Below are 15,052 nucleotides of genomic sequence, written 5' to 3'. Positions count from 1 at the left end.
GTGTTTCTAGAGGTAGCAGGGGTCGAGCTCATAAACACGCGCTCGTGCACGTGGATGATGGCACTCGGCTCAGAGTGATAAATTTGGCCATTGATCACATGTGACTGCTCTCAGCTGGCTGAGATCTGGAGGAGCTGAACACGTCAGCTAACGTGTATCATGTATCCCACAGCACCGGCGCTGCTGCCGCGGTGCCGCTGGTGGACGTCTCGCGTCACATAACTGCAGCATCTAAAGTGTTAGAGTCTGACACAGCAGCAGAAACTGCACACCTCACGGGGCAGTGGAATGAGCCGATGATTTACGACCAGTATTTGTGTACCAAGTTAAATTATCATCTGAGCCTAATATCATTACACACGGTGGGCTGCAGCTCAGGGCTGTGTGTGAATAAACAGCACAAAGCTGCAAGTAACAGATCTCTGATGTGCACGTATGAATGCTTCCCATGTGGGATTTCTGCACTTGTATTTTTGCTTGAATGTGTGTGTGTGTCAGTGTGTGTGTGTGTGTGTGCGTGTGTGTGTGAGAGAGAGAGAGTGTTTTTGTCTCCACCCAGCCATCTGGACCTCCTTGTGTGTGTAGCAGCAGATTTAGGTAGTTAGAAAGCTCTGGAAAAACACGGTGTTACCTCCAGCCCTCTCACCTCTGAACTCTATAAGTGTATCAAAGCTAAGAAAACAGAGCACTTTGTGTGTCTGCGAGTGTGTGTGTGTCTGTGAGTGTGATCGAGCGTGTGTGTGTCAGCATTCTTAAGGCCTATAAGGCTTTGAATGATGGGTGTAGACTCCCCTTTGTGAACAGGGAGCCTCCAGGAGCTGCGCAGCATGTGTGTGTGTGTCGGTGTGTGGGTGTCTCTGTGTGTGTGTGTGTGTGTGTGTGTGTGTGTGTGTGTGTGTGTGTGTGTGTGTGTATTAAGGAGAGTGTGATGTACGGTCTGTGATGTTCTGAACAGAGGTGTTTTTACAGGGAGTTAATCAGAACCAGAGCTGAAGCCTCGCCCACAGAGGATGAAATGCGTGCACATGCATTCACACACACACACAAATGCACACACACGCACACACACACACACACACGAGAAAGTCACCTACCTTTCCCAGCTTCACTACCACTAAACTGCAGTCTGATAATCACCTTAAAGTACCTTTTAAAAAATGATCGGTTTCTAACAAACGTTACTCTCTTTCCTCTTTACACGTATAGAGCAACAGAACATATACATGTGGACAAAACTGCAAACTCATCTATTAATATTCAAATTTTTTAAAAATCAATTAATTAATTTATAGCAGGTTTGAATTTGCTTTCTTGTGACTGACAAACAGGCAAAAAGACCAATAATCAATTACCAATACTTCCAATCAAGGTTAAAACTTTTAAAAGCCAAAAACTAACCGAACTAACAGAAAGAGAAGAAGATAGATGTCTTATTCCAGTGTGTGTGTGTGTGTGTGTGTGTGTGTGTGTGTGTGTGTGTCTGATGGGCTGGAAAACTAAAAACAGTATATTTACTCAACCTGGTTGCCAAGCCTCTTCAGTAAATACAGCGGATACAGTAGCGGCATAGACGACGTTCGCACACACTCAAACACACTCGTACACATCGCACACAATCACGCACACATGCACCGCACAAATACTATGTGTTCATCTGCCCGCTAGCCTTTACCACAGGGGGCTATTTGCAGAGTTGATTCCCATGGCTGTCATGTAGGTCGGTCTATTACTCTGACATACAGCTCACACACAGACACACACACACACACACACACACACACACATAACGTTTACCCAATAGACAGACGCACAAGAAAACACGTACATGCACATTACGGCAAAAACAATACGAGTTGTGGATGAACCAGGACACACTTTTGCAGTTATTTACACACACGGAACACACACACACATACTTATGCATCCACGTAAGTTCACACAAACACACACGCTTGGGTGGCCAAGAACCTCGGTTACCAGATAAACACACTAAATATGCTTCTGCATTCACCTAAGTACAGTTGAGTGTCTGTTGCTTCTCTACGAGCAAACACGCGACTGAAAATAGTTTTGTGTGTGTGTGGACATTTGAAACCTCGTCTCACCTTCTCGGTACAAAAGAGCCGAAGAAGAAAATGAGAGAAATGAATATGTTGCCTGTTTATATTGTGCAATTTACTCTTGTTGTGCAAATATCAAGATTGTATGTGTATTTATTATTTAGCGAGATTAATGATTGAGGATAATTCAGTTAACGTGTATAATTTGCTTTTCTCCTGGACCGATACTTTGGTTGAACGATTTAAGTCGACCAAGATTTGCTTTAGTTGACTATACAACCTGAGTAAATGTTAGTGTCCTTTTTGTAAAGACAATCTGTATGAATATGTGTATATAACAAGTATAAATTTGGTACATTAATATAAAATATTCCAAAAATGTTCATTTGCTGAGCCTCAGTAGGACCGAACCTTTGTTTTATTTAATTTTATGATGATAAATATCATATGTATATTGTTCAAGAAGAGGGTAAATAACAAAACACTAATTATCAAACACAAATTGTGTCCAAAGTAGTATATTTCCGGGGAATATTTGCAGACAAATGTACTTTACTCTTGCACTACATTGACCTGTCAGGGTAATTCAGTCAAATCTATATATACAAACTGTTTTTTTCTCATGAATCATTATTTGTATGTGTGAATAACCGTAGATCATGTGACTAAGATACGACCCTGTGATATGAAGACATCGTGACATGTTATCAAAGTCATCTGTGAGACTTTCACCACGGGATGTAATGAGCGGACTGCATGCATCTAAACCTGATGATCTCACACTCTGCGGCCCCGAGAAGAACAGCACTTACTCATCGCTGACTTAACACTGATGTCATTATCTAAGCTCAGCCTGTGTCTCTACGTGTGTGTGTGTGTGTGTGTGTGTGTGTGTCAGACAGTGAGAGAATCATTCATTATCTCAGCCGACTGTCTCTGTTCACCACGAGCCCTATCGGCACACATCACGTCAGCCGCTCTCTTTCTCTCCGTCTCTCCCACTGACGCGATAATTCAACATTTTAACTCAAGCTGTCCGTCTCGTCCCCCCCCCACCACCCTCGATCCACGTCTCTCATTCCACCTGCCGCTCTCATATCTGTCATCCTCTCTACACCTTTCCCTCTGCCCTTCTCTATTCACCTCCCGCGTACACGCTCTCACCTCTGTCAGTCACAATCTCGCTGTCTGGTCTTTCCATCTTTTCTCTCACTGCACCTCTCTCCATACACTGAACCTCTCTCTCTCTCTCTCTCTCTCTCTCTCTCTCTCTCCAACTCTTGTGTCCTCCAGTAAATGCTGATGACAGCATTTCCCTATTTCCACGCGGCAGAGAGCCCTGAAGTTCCTGGAGGAATTGCAGTGATGATGATACACCAATGAGTAAGCAGGGACAGTGACAACCTCTGAATGTAAATCTGCTCCACAGTCCATTCGTCTCCATATCCACTGACTTAGCTTGGCCTTCAGCAAGTGAGTTTTGGTTCAATGAGTCAGAGTTTTAATTCCCTTGAAGCATCATTGTTTGAGGTTTTAGAAATACAAATTTAAGCATGTTGGACAGAAAAGAGAGCTTGTGTATAAACAGCTCATTCCTTCAGATGTGGGTGGGAAACATGAATCAGCAACAGCTCCGAGGCAAACTGTTGCTAAGATGCCTTTGAGCAAAGAATCGAACCTCCACCTGCTCCATTGGGGCCTCCCTGCACTCCACAACGGAAACTAATCTATAAAACAAGTCCCTGTTGTTGATAAACACAGCAGCATGAAGGTGAATCAGAGCTGAAATGAACGTCTACATTACCTTTACACATAAAGGTTAAAACATTTTAATCTACAGGAGCCTGCGGAGGGTTTTCATCTTAATCATCTTCTATTATACTGTTGAAATGAGCTGATTTGCAGAAAGTAACAACTTTATTTATCTTTTCATTCCGAGCGCCACGAGTAGCTGGCTGTGTAATTTAAAAGAAGCAGCAATTTTCATGAATGTCAATACCCATACAAAGAGAGGCGATGAGAATTCAACGTAAAAGGTGAAAAGAAGAAACACGACGCAAAAGAGTAAATCTCAAAAGGTAAAAATCTAAAAACACCACTTTGGATGCAGGTCTGATTGAAGCTACATATACAGTGTGTGTGTGTGTGTGTGTGTGTGTGTGTGTGTGTGACTTTAAATAAACATTTGAGTCATCAAGGTCTTGACAGGACTATTAGCATTCTCTTCCCATTTGTCCCACACACACACACACACTGTCACACCCCCCACTGCTTTGCTCCTGCCCTTTCATTGTTTATTAGCGAGGCAATCCGTTATAAAGATTTCGGCCAAGCATCGGCGCTGCCTGGTCCCCGTGCTCACACCTTGAGTCCGACCCCAGCTGCATCTAAATGACCTGCTGCGGGGAAATAACCCATGAGCGGCGTCTCGAAGGTTGCGGTCACGCCCGTCAGAACGAAATAAATCCCAAAACATAACAGCAAAAAAAAGAAAAAAGGAGCGGTAGGGACATTAACAGGAAAACAGAAGAGGTAGTGCTCAAAAAATGAAGACGTAGATGAAGTTGGACAAAGGAGAAGATGAGGAAAGGGGCTGAAAAAACACAGGGAAGAATGAGGAGGGTGTGAAGAATTGCTAAGAAAACAATAGGAAGAGGAGCGAGAGAGAGAAGAGGCGAAGAATAGCACAATATAAAAGGAAAGTGAAAGAGAGAAGGACACGAAAACTCCCGTCTCCTCACGCCTCACCATACTGAGGACAACGCTTGTTCTGCTCCACGCTCAAATACACACGGATGGTCGCTCGTGTGCAGTTTATGTAACTGTGTTTGTCCACCGATTATCATGAACTCATTTAAGACTCTTATGCAACAGCACTTTATATTCAACATGCAAAATCATATTTCTCACACGGGATTTGGGAAACTCCAAATAGCCAAATATCTAAAACCGCCCGAGCTGAAAGAAGTTCTCAGACTAAACCGGCTGAAAGAATAAAATATGAGCGAGAAAGAGTGAAATATACTTGAACCCTGCATTGTGATCATATAAGTCACAGCAGGAGTTTGAACACATGTGGTCGTCACCAACCAGTGGGAAATACGGAATGACAGTGGAAGAGAGACAAAATTATGATGTGCATTGAGGACAAACTCAAGAAATCAGCCCACGCCCAGACTCCAGGATCAATCAGTTCACGCGAGGGAGCGTGTGTTAGGGTTCAAGCTCAAGTGGAAACCTCTACTGCTGCTTCCTCTTCTTTACCCATGGATACGGAGGTGAACGTGCAGCTCTTCAGTCTTTGGCTATGCTTTCATCCACCTGGAGGTGAAGCAACAAACGTCCCTTAAGTGGAAGGCCGGTGGCCCGATCCCTGGCTCCTCAAATCCGCAAAGTAACCTTGTGCAGGACACTTGACCCACATTGTCCCTGATGTCTAATCTGTCAAATGCTGGACAATGTGTGATAGAGAAAGCACTTTAAATAGAAGCGCTGCATGAATATGTGGTAGAAAGTGTCAAGTGCTCTGAGAGGTCAATAAGACTGGAAACAATATAAATAGAGTCCCTTCCATTTACCTCTGCAACCTGCAGACGTATTGAAACATGTGTTAGAATAACCAGGTCTGGTTAAAGATGAGGACATGAATATGTGAGTAGCCTCAGTGACGACAAAGGGCCCAGTCACACATGCACATACGTGTCAGTGGCCAACCTTCGCCTCTTGGTTCACTTTCAATCAGCGCCAGTGAGAGGGGGGGGGAATGAAACGTTAGCTTCCTGTGGCTCAGCAAATCCGCAGCGTGTCTTTGCTTGGACTTCAACTTTGGTGACTTTGCAATTGTCTTTGTGTGACTGTCCCCCCCCCCGTGATGACAAAGCGTGATGTTTAGGTCTTAAGCAGTCTTTGGCATTGAAGGCAGCTTAAAACATAAACAATGAATAAACAATGATATTAAATGTTTAAACAAATGTTGAGGAAGTTGCTGTTCCAAGCCGAGAATGTAGGTTATTGGTCTTGTACGTAGGAATTGAAATGAGGTTTTATTACTTTTGTACCAGAACTCGAAAAGTCGAATTCAATCAAATTTGATGCAAAAATGTTGCTTGTATCACAACAATGTGCACAGAGGCTTTGCTATTAAGAACAGGAATATGTTCATTGACAGATACACAATACATCATTGTAATCATACCGTGGATGAAGTTGAACACAGTTTTCTTTTAAGTGGCTTCAAAACAGCCTGTTTCCTTTCTTGAAATAAGCTAATTGTTGCCATTTTTCTTGTAAATGGTGAAAAGAATCCACTAGAAAATGACACACACACATTTTGATCCATCACATCACAAAGACAATAGAAACATTGGGTTTTGTCCAATTTCTGGATTCCGTGCTATTTAGCTGGTGCCAGGTTGAGTGATGTTTTTATCTGATCTCTCCTCCAGATGATTCTGGCACTCTGATTGGGTGAGCGACGCCAAAGGGCACAAGTTAATGATGCAATAATGGTTTTCTACATAAATAAGAAACCCTCAATTGTAATCTCGTCTCGCACCCCTTGGGCGAGAGCTTGTGCGCTCTGTGCACACAAACGTGAACGCGGCTCCCGGCTAGGAGGATCACAGAGGACATTTAGGCTAAAACACTTTAGTAAACAACGCTGTTTCCAGTGGAATTTGGCTGTTGGGGCTTGTGGACACTTGGATGACACCACAGGAGCAGTATGGAGGCATTTTATGTTTGACTTCTGTTGTTATTTTACGTTTGAAGAAATATTGGATTTGGCTGCTACGCTGTTTACCCCTGAAACTCCAGAAGTGTTTTTTGGACTCAAACACTTCCCCCACCCTCCATCGGCATAGTGGTGAGTAGATAATGAGTGAATTCCCATTTTTGGGTGAACTCTCCCTTTAAATAAGAATATTTTACATTTAACGACATAATGACACATGCTGCACATGATGCAGTGGCTGTAATACAGGCTTATGAAGTAAATAAGCTGAAGCTGTAAATGACGTCAGTGTTCTGTGTTTAACGTGCTGCTCGATTCAGAAAAAAAACACCCAAGAAAACAAACGTGCAAATTGGGCTTTAAAAATGGCCTGGAAACACAAACACACAAATAGGATTCTAGTTCATGAAACATGAGTTACAAGGCAATTCTTCAGAAAGAGTGGAAACAAAAGGATGAATAATGACTGAACAAAAGTAATCTCGCAGTGTTGTTATCCGGCACAATGGGATGACAAACGTTCAGTGGTGTACGGCAAAGTGGCTATAATGGTTTTTATTGTTTGGAGGGGCCTCAGAAAAGAAGTGATGCAGAGATGGATGTTAATCAAATGCTTTCTAGCTCCCGTACGCATACATATAAATGAGTGGGAGCATATGCACAGCTTTTTGGAGCTCAATTTTAGATTCGGTTTCGCCGCCCGTGTGAGATGACTGACAGTCGCTGTCAGATTCCACTCCATTACTTGCACGCACACTGAGACGCGCATATATATTGATTACTGAAGTCTGCAGCCTGTGGAGTGGAGCCAATGTAAGGTGGGCGAGCGAGGGAGGAGGAATATGCACGTGCATGCACCGGAGAATGAAAGGGTTTGTGCAAGGACACATTTTCTTTTTAGCGTCTATCTCTCACGGACAGACACACACATGTCACAGAGATTAAACCAAGGCAATTCCACCTGCTCGCCATTGTCTCACTTTATTTTTCACTTGAGAGGAGCAGCGAGGAGAGGAATTATTCTATTAAACTTTTATAGGCTAAGATTAAGATTATTATTGACTGAATATTATTCCTCTGAGAGGCAAAGGGCTGCTGTAAGAGCACTAATACTCTTGACTCGTGTGTTTCCTATTTTGGGAGTTGCTTGTAATGTTGGTGAACTACAGCCAGACTTGAGGCTTAATCCGCTGTTGCATTTATTGTAAGCTGCAGATGCATAAAAACTGTCAGCTTAATGTCTGAAATGTGAGGAGGAGAGGAGAGGAGAGGAGAGGAGAGGAAGAGAGAGGAGGAGGAGAGACAAGGAGAAGAGAGGGGAGAGGTAGAGGAGAGACAAGGAGGGGAGACGAGATGATGAGAGAGACAAAGAGTGGAGGACAAGGAGAGGAGAGGAAGATGATAGACAAGGAGAGGAGAGGAAAGAAGAGAAGAGGAAAGAAGAGACAGGGAGAGGAGAGGAAGAGGAGAGACGGGAACAGGATAGGAGAGGAAGAGGATAGACAAGGAGAGGAGAGAAGAGGAGAGGAAAGAAGAGACAGGGAGAGGAGAGGAGAGGAGAGGAGAAAAACATATAGGGGAGGCAATTTAGAACCAGATCAATGTCAATGCAGGACTCAGGGTAAGAGACGAGTCTGTTTTGAACTCAAAACACTTGTCTGATCATTCACACTCCAAATAACACACACACCCACACAACCATTTAGCCAGGAGCCAAAAAGCACCTGCCACCCAGACATGCAGGTTTCGCTCTCCCTCTTTCATTGCCTCGGCTTTCCATTTATACCTCGTTTCTGACACTTTGGCTTGCACCTCTCCCTCCATCTCTCTCTCGCTCTGTGTCAGCCCACCTCTCTGCGTCTGACTATCTATGTCGGCCTGTGTTTTGCTGACCTGCAATGGAGAACTTTGGTTGCACAAGGTGTGAAATGAGACTGCATCGATCCGTCTGCCTGTGTGGATGTGTGTCTCAGAACGTGTTAACGTGGGGGTGAGTGACTTTGGTGTGTGTGTTTGTGTGCGACAGAATGAGAGAGAGAGAAAGAGAGAGCTGCCCCCCCCCCCGTGTCATTTTCGGCTAAGTCGGTTTTTCATCTTATTAAAGTGAATGTGCCGCGTGCGCACAAAACCAAAATGAGTCAGATAATGGCATCATCATGGGATCGCACGTGTCATTGTCCTTCAGTGACATATAGCTCACATTTACTCTATAGCCTCGTTCACCAGTATGATGTTATATAGGCCTGTAGTTATCTGTATGAGTGTGTAACTGTGCATATTGTATTGCTGCAGAGTTTATTGAATGTCTAGACGCATAAATATTTTTTTGTCATACCAGTGTGGGTTGATTAATCCTAATTCACTCAACCCTAATAAAATGAATTGATATAACTGCACTGCCTTAAAAATGTAATGTGATGCAAAGAAGATAATAGATTTTTTGGGAAACGATGCCGACACAGATATTGGGGAGAAAAATAGGCATTTATTTTTCAGCTGAAATGTAGAGACAGATTTACTTTTCTCTGCATTGTTTACTCTGTTAGGGATAAGTTGTTATATCGGCAAACACAGCAGATGTCCACACGTCTGTCGGACGACTTTTTATTGACGACCGATAAATCATTCAGGCTGTAAAAAGTCCTGGAAATGGCTTCAATGAGGCAGCGAGGTAAGAATTTCTCCTTCTCATCTCCTGAGACGCAAAGATGCTCAACAGCAGACCACACATTTTAATGTTCACCATGTGGTTCGAGAAAAGGCCAAAAGATAACATTAAATTATAGATGAAGCAAACGTTGGCCACCTTCCTGAACAGCTGGGCTTATTTCAATCACTCCCCACATCATTATTGCTGAAACTTTTGCATTCCTGTCGTCTCTGGCTGCTCATCTGCTCGGTACATAACTCTGAGGGAACCAACCCTCCGACATCCAGGCCCCCAGCTCCTGTTTCCCGGCATTAGGGAACTGTCACAAATCCCCTGTGCTGTCATACTGGCTTTGACTCTACTTCCATGTACAGTATTAGCTATACACCAAAGAAACGCATTTATAAATCATCACATTTAATTTTATTTTCAGCGTGTGGGAGGATCAGGTACAGGAAAAAATATAATTCTGGTTGATTCAGACGTATAAAAATAGCTATAGCATCCAGCTACTCCTTGCATCTCTCTTAATTCCAAGTAAATTAAAATCCATTTAACACCCTCAGCATTTCACTTGATTTCCTTCTGCTTAATTCTCTCTTTTACAATCCTTAATGTCTACCACAATATTTTTTCTAGCTCCTCTCTTGTTCGCCTCCGCCTTCCTTCCCTCTCCGGCCTCATTTTCTACAATTTGATCATTCTCATGCTTGATCCATCTAGCCTCCACAAGCTCTTTCACCCTATTTACCCCGTATCCTTCACTTCCTCTACTTTCTCTTCATCTCGCCTTCCAGTCTCCGGCATGCAGCCTCCCTCCATCATCTTCACCTCCTCTGCCCTGCTTCTATATCCCCTCTCTCCATCCACTCCCCCCTTCTTCCTTCCTCCTCCCTTCCATCCCCCTTTCCTTTGTAAGATAATACATTTGCAGCCTGAGTGATCTATTGATTCTACGAACCCCAGCGGCCTTCAGAAAGGTAATTTTTTAAAGGAGGAAAGACGATTAGACAGAAATGCAGCACATTTCAAGGTGAAAGGGGCTTTCCCCGCTTTACTCATCGATGGAAGTATCTCTGCTTTTCATTTAAAGAGGGTCACGTTTGATGAGTAACAGTGCAAAGTGCTCCACGGTCGTGCCCTGCCAGTCTATCCTCTCTTCTTTCTACAACTCACATGCTCGTTCTCCTCTTTCTGCAGAATCTGTGACGAGTTTGACAGAAGACCGAAGCCAAACTTTGTGGCTCATTGCTGTACATTGCATTTTGGAATTTGCTCGGTGTCTGGGTTCATGAAAAAGTGCCTGGCAAAGCTGGGATCCAAGCTTATTTACACAACTTAACTATGTCAAGCAAACCCATAAACCAGGGGAAAAGCAGGGTATTGGGCCAAATTCTGGCTTAACCACAGTTGACTGATGCTGCTGATACGTTCTTCTAAACAACCGAGATGACACATTGCTGAGATAAGCTAAAGATATCGATTACGCAAGCTCCTCAGTGAAGTGAGACCACAGTCACTCCCTGAGTCCACCAAGAATCCGGTGATGTCACAGAATCTGGCTTCAGGATACAGTTTATGAAAGAACCGGTGATTGTGTGCGTTTCAGTCCATTAACTCCCTTGTTCCCCTTTGTTCCTGGTTTGCTCTTGCGTTCAGCGCCTTCTGACAATATCAGCTGTGGAAGAGATGAAAACCGAAGCCACTGCAAAACGTCAAACATTATTATCAAATGATTACTCTGGTGTGGAGACCTGTTCACAATGTACACTGCCTCTCGGCCAATGGCGGCTTGGATTGCCTCCATCCCCCAAGCGACCCTCAAAGGATAAGCAGTATAGATAATGGATGTATGGATGGAAAAGAGGTTTGCTTTCTTCTTCTCGTTCGGTTTATTGGCGAGTGGCAACCAACTTCAAAGTGCATTACCGCAATCTACGGTTGTTGGTGCACCTTTCCTGGAGGTACAGCGATACCAGGTCGATGCGTGGAGTGGAAGGAGCAAGCCCCTCTTCCCTCCAACCATAGGTTTAAGCATCTGCTGCACCTTTAAACTATGATGGATTTACATATAGACAATCTAAAAAGTAAGACATCATTCATTGAAGAAATTTAAAAACTTGAAGAGTCATTAAAGAGTTAAACCAAGCAACTCCTGTCTTTTAAAGGTTATTGGAAAACCAGTCTATTTCTGTTTGCTCCATTCTACACAGGGGATTATTTTGAATTCAGATTTAGTTGTGTTTGCGGCCACCAGAAGGTCACAGGGGAACGGTCTGACTGCGTCTCACTTCCACTACAGCACTTCTACGATGGGGCAGATTTATATGAAGGACCTCATGATGACGGGCACAGCCAAGTCATTTCAGGTGACGACTTCATATCAGCAGCAGCCCTTTTCCACTCGAGGTCCGCACCGATCTCCTAAATTTTGACGCGACCTCACGATCCCCGAGTTTGTCATCCGATCAGTGGATGTCAAGTCTGTGACGGGCCATCAGCAATCACTCTCCATCCTCTCAGGAGGAGTGGCTCAGGGAAGTCTGTCTCACGCTCAGCCATGAATGAGTCGGTTTAAATGGAGTGACCCAAGGGGACAAAGACAGCCGTTCCAGTGGAAGCGAGTGGCTCAGTGACCGGAGACTAACGCAGGTTATCGTCAATGGTAATTAGCCATCATGTTGCTTTTATGTAATGGCTGGGACGGACGCTGGGGCATTATTCCGCACCATCAATCAGAGATTAATTTTTATATGTTAATTTATTTACTATTTACGGAGAAAGACTTTGATATATCCAGTGTTCATGCGGCAGTTGAGTAAACTCATTATTATTCATTACATGAACCATATCATTATCATGCCACTGATTTGCATTCAGCTCGTTCACTTACCTTCATAAACAAGTACACTCATGAGATTAAATAATTTATTCCGACAAGGCATGATGACTGCTCGAGCGTCATGTTCGGTGTTTATCTTTTTAATGAAAAATTGCCTGTATTGACGACGTTTCCATTTGTCCCTTGGGTCCAGAACTGTCTGTACTCGAACTCGAAACTTTCCCAGCATAACCTCAAGGTCACCCAAGGTCTGGAGAAGTGTAGTGGTGCAGAACAAACAGCACAACTCAGTTTCATTATGTGAAGAAAGCCACAGGTAAAGCACCGCTGCTGCTGCTGCTTCGGGATTTCTGAAAGTCTCATTATCCAAACATTTTGATGAGATTAGATGCTCCCCCCGTTTTCGTTGAGCTTGACAAGAAAGAGGTTTGACTGTGCAAGATTAACTTTGGGGAAATGGGCCGATTGAAAAGGAAGGATGGAAAACTTTGTTGATGCCCTAACAATTAGGCTGCCAAGGTGGGTTGTTACATGCAAATCTTGGCTGGTGCAGATAGGTACAGGAGAGAAAAATGGAGGTCGAGACAGCCGCCTCTATCCCTGCCAAGAGTCTGATTAAGTTTGGGGTTTAAGAGGTACGTAGGAAGCGGAAGGTGGAAGTAAATAATAGAAAGTAGAGCTTTGAGTGGGAAAATTAATGATAAAAATGACTAACAAGCAATTTGGGAGAGAGAAAAGCCGCAGACACATGAGATGGGGAATAACTTAACATCAACAGATCTCATACCAGAGAGTCCTCCCTCACCCTCCTCCTCCTCATCCTCTTTTCACTTCTCTCTTGTGGAGGGGGGGTGGGGGGGGGGGGGGGTGGTAAGTCTTTATCAAAACAAATGGGCCTCTGTGAAAGTACTGCACTTGTGTAATTGCATGCAATCAAAGCAACTCTGATGGATTCTGTCAAGGGCCTGATAGCGACCATCTTGGCTACTTCTGCTCTCTAGTAAGTACAGCTCAACTGAACTCTTCTTCTATTCTCCAGTTTTCTGCTCTGGTCTTCTTTTCTTCCTCAACTTTTCCCCCTTTCTCCCATTTATCCATTCTTCTTCATTGCCGTTTGGCCTCCGTGCATCTCACCATCCTCTCACTGCATAACCTCCCATCCTCCAGAACAATCTCTCTGTGATCGATATTACTGCTTAGCCGCTCCATAAAAGGTGGTGTAATGGATGTCATAGCTCACTGATATTGTTGCTGCGCGTCACCATAACCATATGTTCAGATCTACCCAGGAAAATGGAGCCATTTCACCATGTGTTTGTGTGTTTATGTGGAAAAGGAAACATTATGCAGGAAAACACTTCACTCCTGAGTAAGTGCATGAAATTTCCAACTCAAACAGAAAGTCAGGTTTTGTAAAACAGTTTTTACTGAATTTACGCTCTGTTTGGGCATTGGATTTTTTAGATGTCGGGAATTTCTGCCTTCGCCATAAAACAACAGATATGATTGGGCTGCAGCTCCAAGGTGATGCAGTGGTTAGCACGGTCATCTCACTGCAAGAAGGTTCCTTGTTTAAATCCTGACTCATACAAGGTTTGTGGAGATGCATAATGTTTTCTCGTGGTACTCTGGCTTCCTTCCATAGTCCAAAGACATACAACTGGGGTTTGGATAGTTGGAGATTCTAAATTAGACTAGAATAGGCAACATAGAAAATGGATTGATTTTTACTCGAGTCTTTCTAATAAACCGTCCCTCATTGTGAAAACCTTTCCAAGCATATGGACGCACAATCCAAAGTTTGAATATAAGCATACGAAGCAGACAAATGTAAGTACCCTGAGCCTGCAGAGAGGAAGGTTGGCAGACAGGACAAATACATGAAAGAAAGAAAAGAAATGCAGCAGGGAATGTTGACTAACAGCAGGGGGATGCACAGAAGCACTTATAGGAAAAGGGACAAAGACAAAACAGAGCAATATGGCTGAGAGCACAGTGTATGCATTCAGCAGATGGGCGATGATAATTAGCTACTGAGTGAGATCTAGAGCGCACCGCTGAGCTCTCCTAATTCACAATATGCTAGATTCAATGCGCAAGGTCAGTTCACCTCCATGTGCCTGGTGGAGCTCGTACAGGAGTGTAGACGCTGGGGACATTTTCTCCAGTTCCTGGTTTTAGCAGCCACACCTTCTGCTTGCGTCTCCCCTGTTACTCAGCTACTCAGGTGGAGCTGCTCCTTTCCGACTGACAACATATCTCAGAGTCAAAGTGACACGTTCAATCTCTTCTGACGAAGTAGAACTTGTTGCCTTAACAGCTTCGACCTCAGCCTCCTAACTTCTTACACAGAGCCGAGCAGAGAGGTGGCCCGATGTGTTTCCTCCCTGAGCGTGAAGATGGCTTGGGAGGTTTTAGTTTACTCTTACTTTTCTGCTCCACTGCTCATATTTCACGCTCACTTTGAAATTCAGGGGACATCTCCTTCCCGGCTCGCGACTACCCGTGTGGCAGCCAATCCCTATTCGGCGTGCTCTTTATTAATCCAATCAGCTGCTTCTGTGACAATCTGCTTCCAGCTCATTACACCCATGCCAAAATTGAACTCCCTCCCCGACCACCACTGCCAACATAAAGACTCGATGTGGAAACAGTGGCAAGGCGGCCAAGCTGGGGGTAATGTTACTCAGCAATTATAGGGTTTATCTCAGTAATCTGGGATTGACTCCAACTGGACTCTCCCAACAGCCTTGTCTAATCTACGCCTC

At 44.0% G+C, this 15,052-nt stretch overlaps 1 protein-coding gene across 2 annotated transcripts in view; it reads right to left on the bottom strand.

Annotated features, from left to right (window-relative positions):
• Positions 1 to 15,052, bottom strand: part of cntfr (ciliary neurotrophic factor receptor) — a 200,929-nt gene that overhangs the window by 123,085 nt on the left and 62,792 nt on the right. The window contains exon 1 of one of the 2 annotated variants that reach the window (XM_034601829.1): positions 5,460 to 5,465. The exons of the other annotated variant lie outside the window; for it this stretch is intronic. The gene's annotated coding sequence lies outside the window, so the exon portion shown is untranslated. Of the gene's footprint in view, positions 1 to 5,459; positions 5,466 to 15,052 lie in introns of those variants that run through there. 2 annotated transcript variants of the gene reach the window in all.

Source organism: Hippoglossus hippoglossus, chromosome 12 (genome assembly GCF_009819705.1).
Source record: "Hippoglossus hippoglossus isolate fHipHip1 chromosome 12, fHipHip1.pri, whole genome shotgun sequence".
NCBI classification, from domain to species: Eukaryota; Metazoa; Chordata; class Actinopteri; order Pleuronectiformes; family Pleuronectidae; genus Hippoglossus; species Hippoglossus hippoglossus.
Note: the sequence above shows the minus strand (reverse complement) of the source record. Positions and strands in the feature narration are given on the sequence as shown.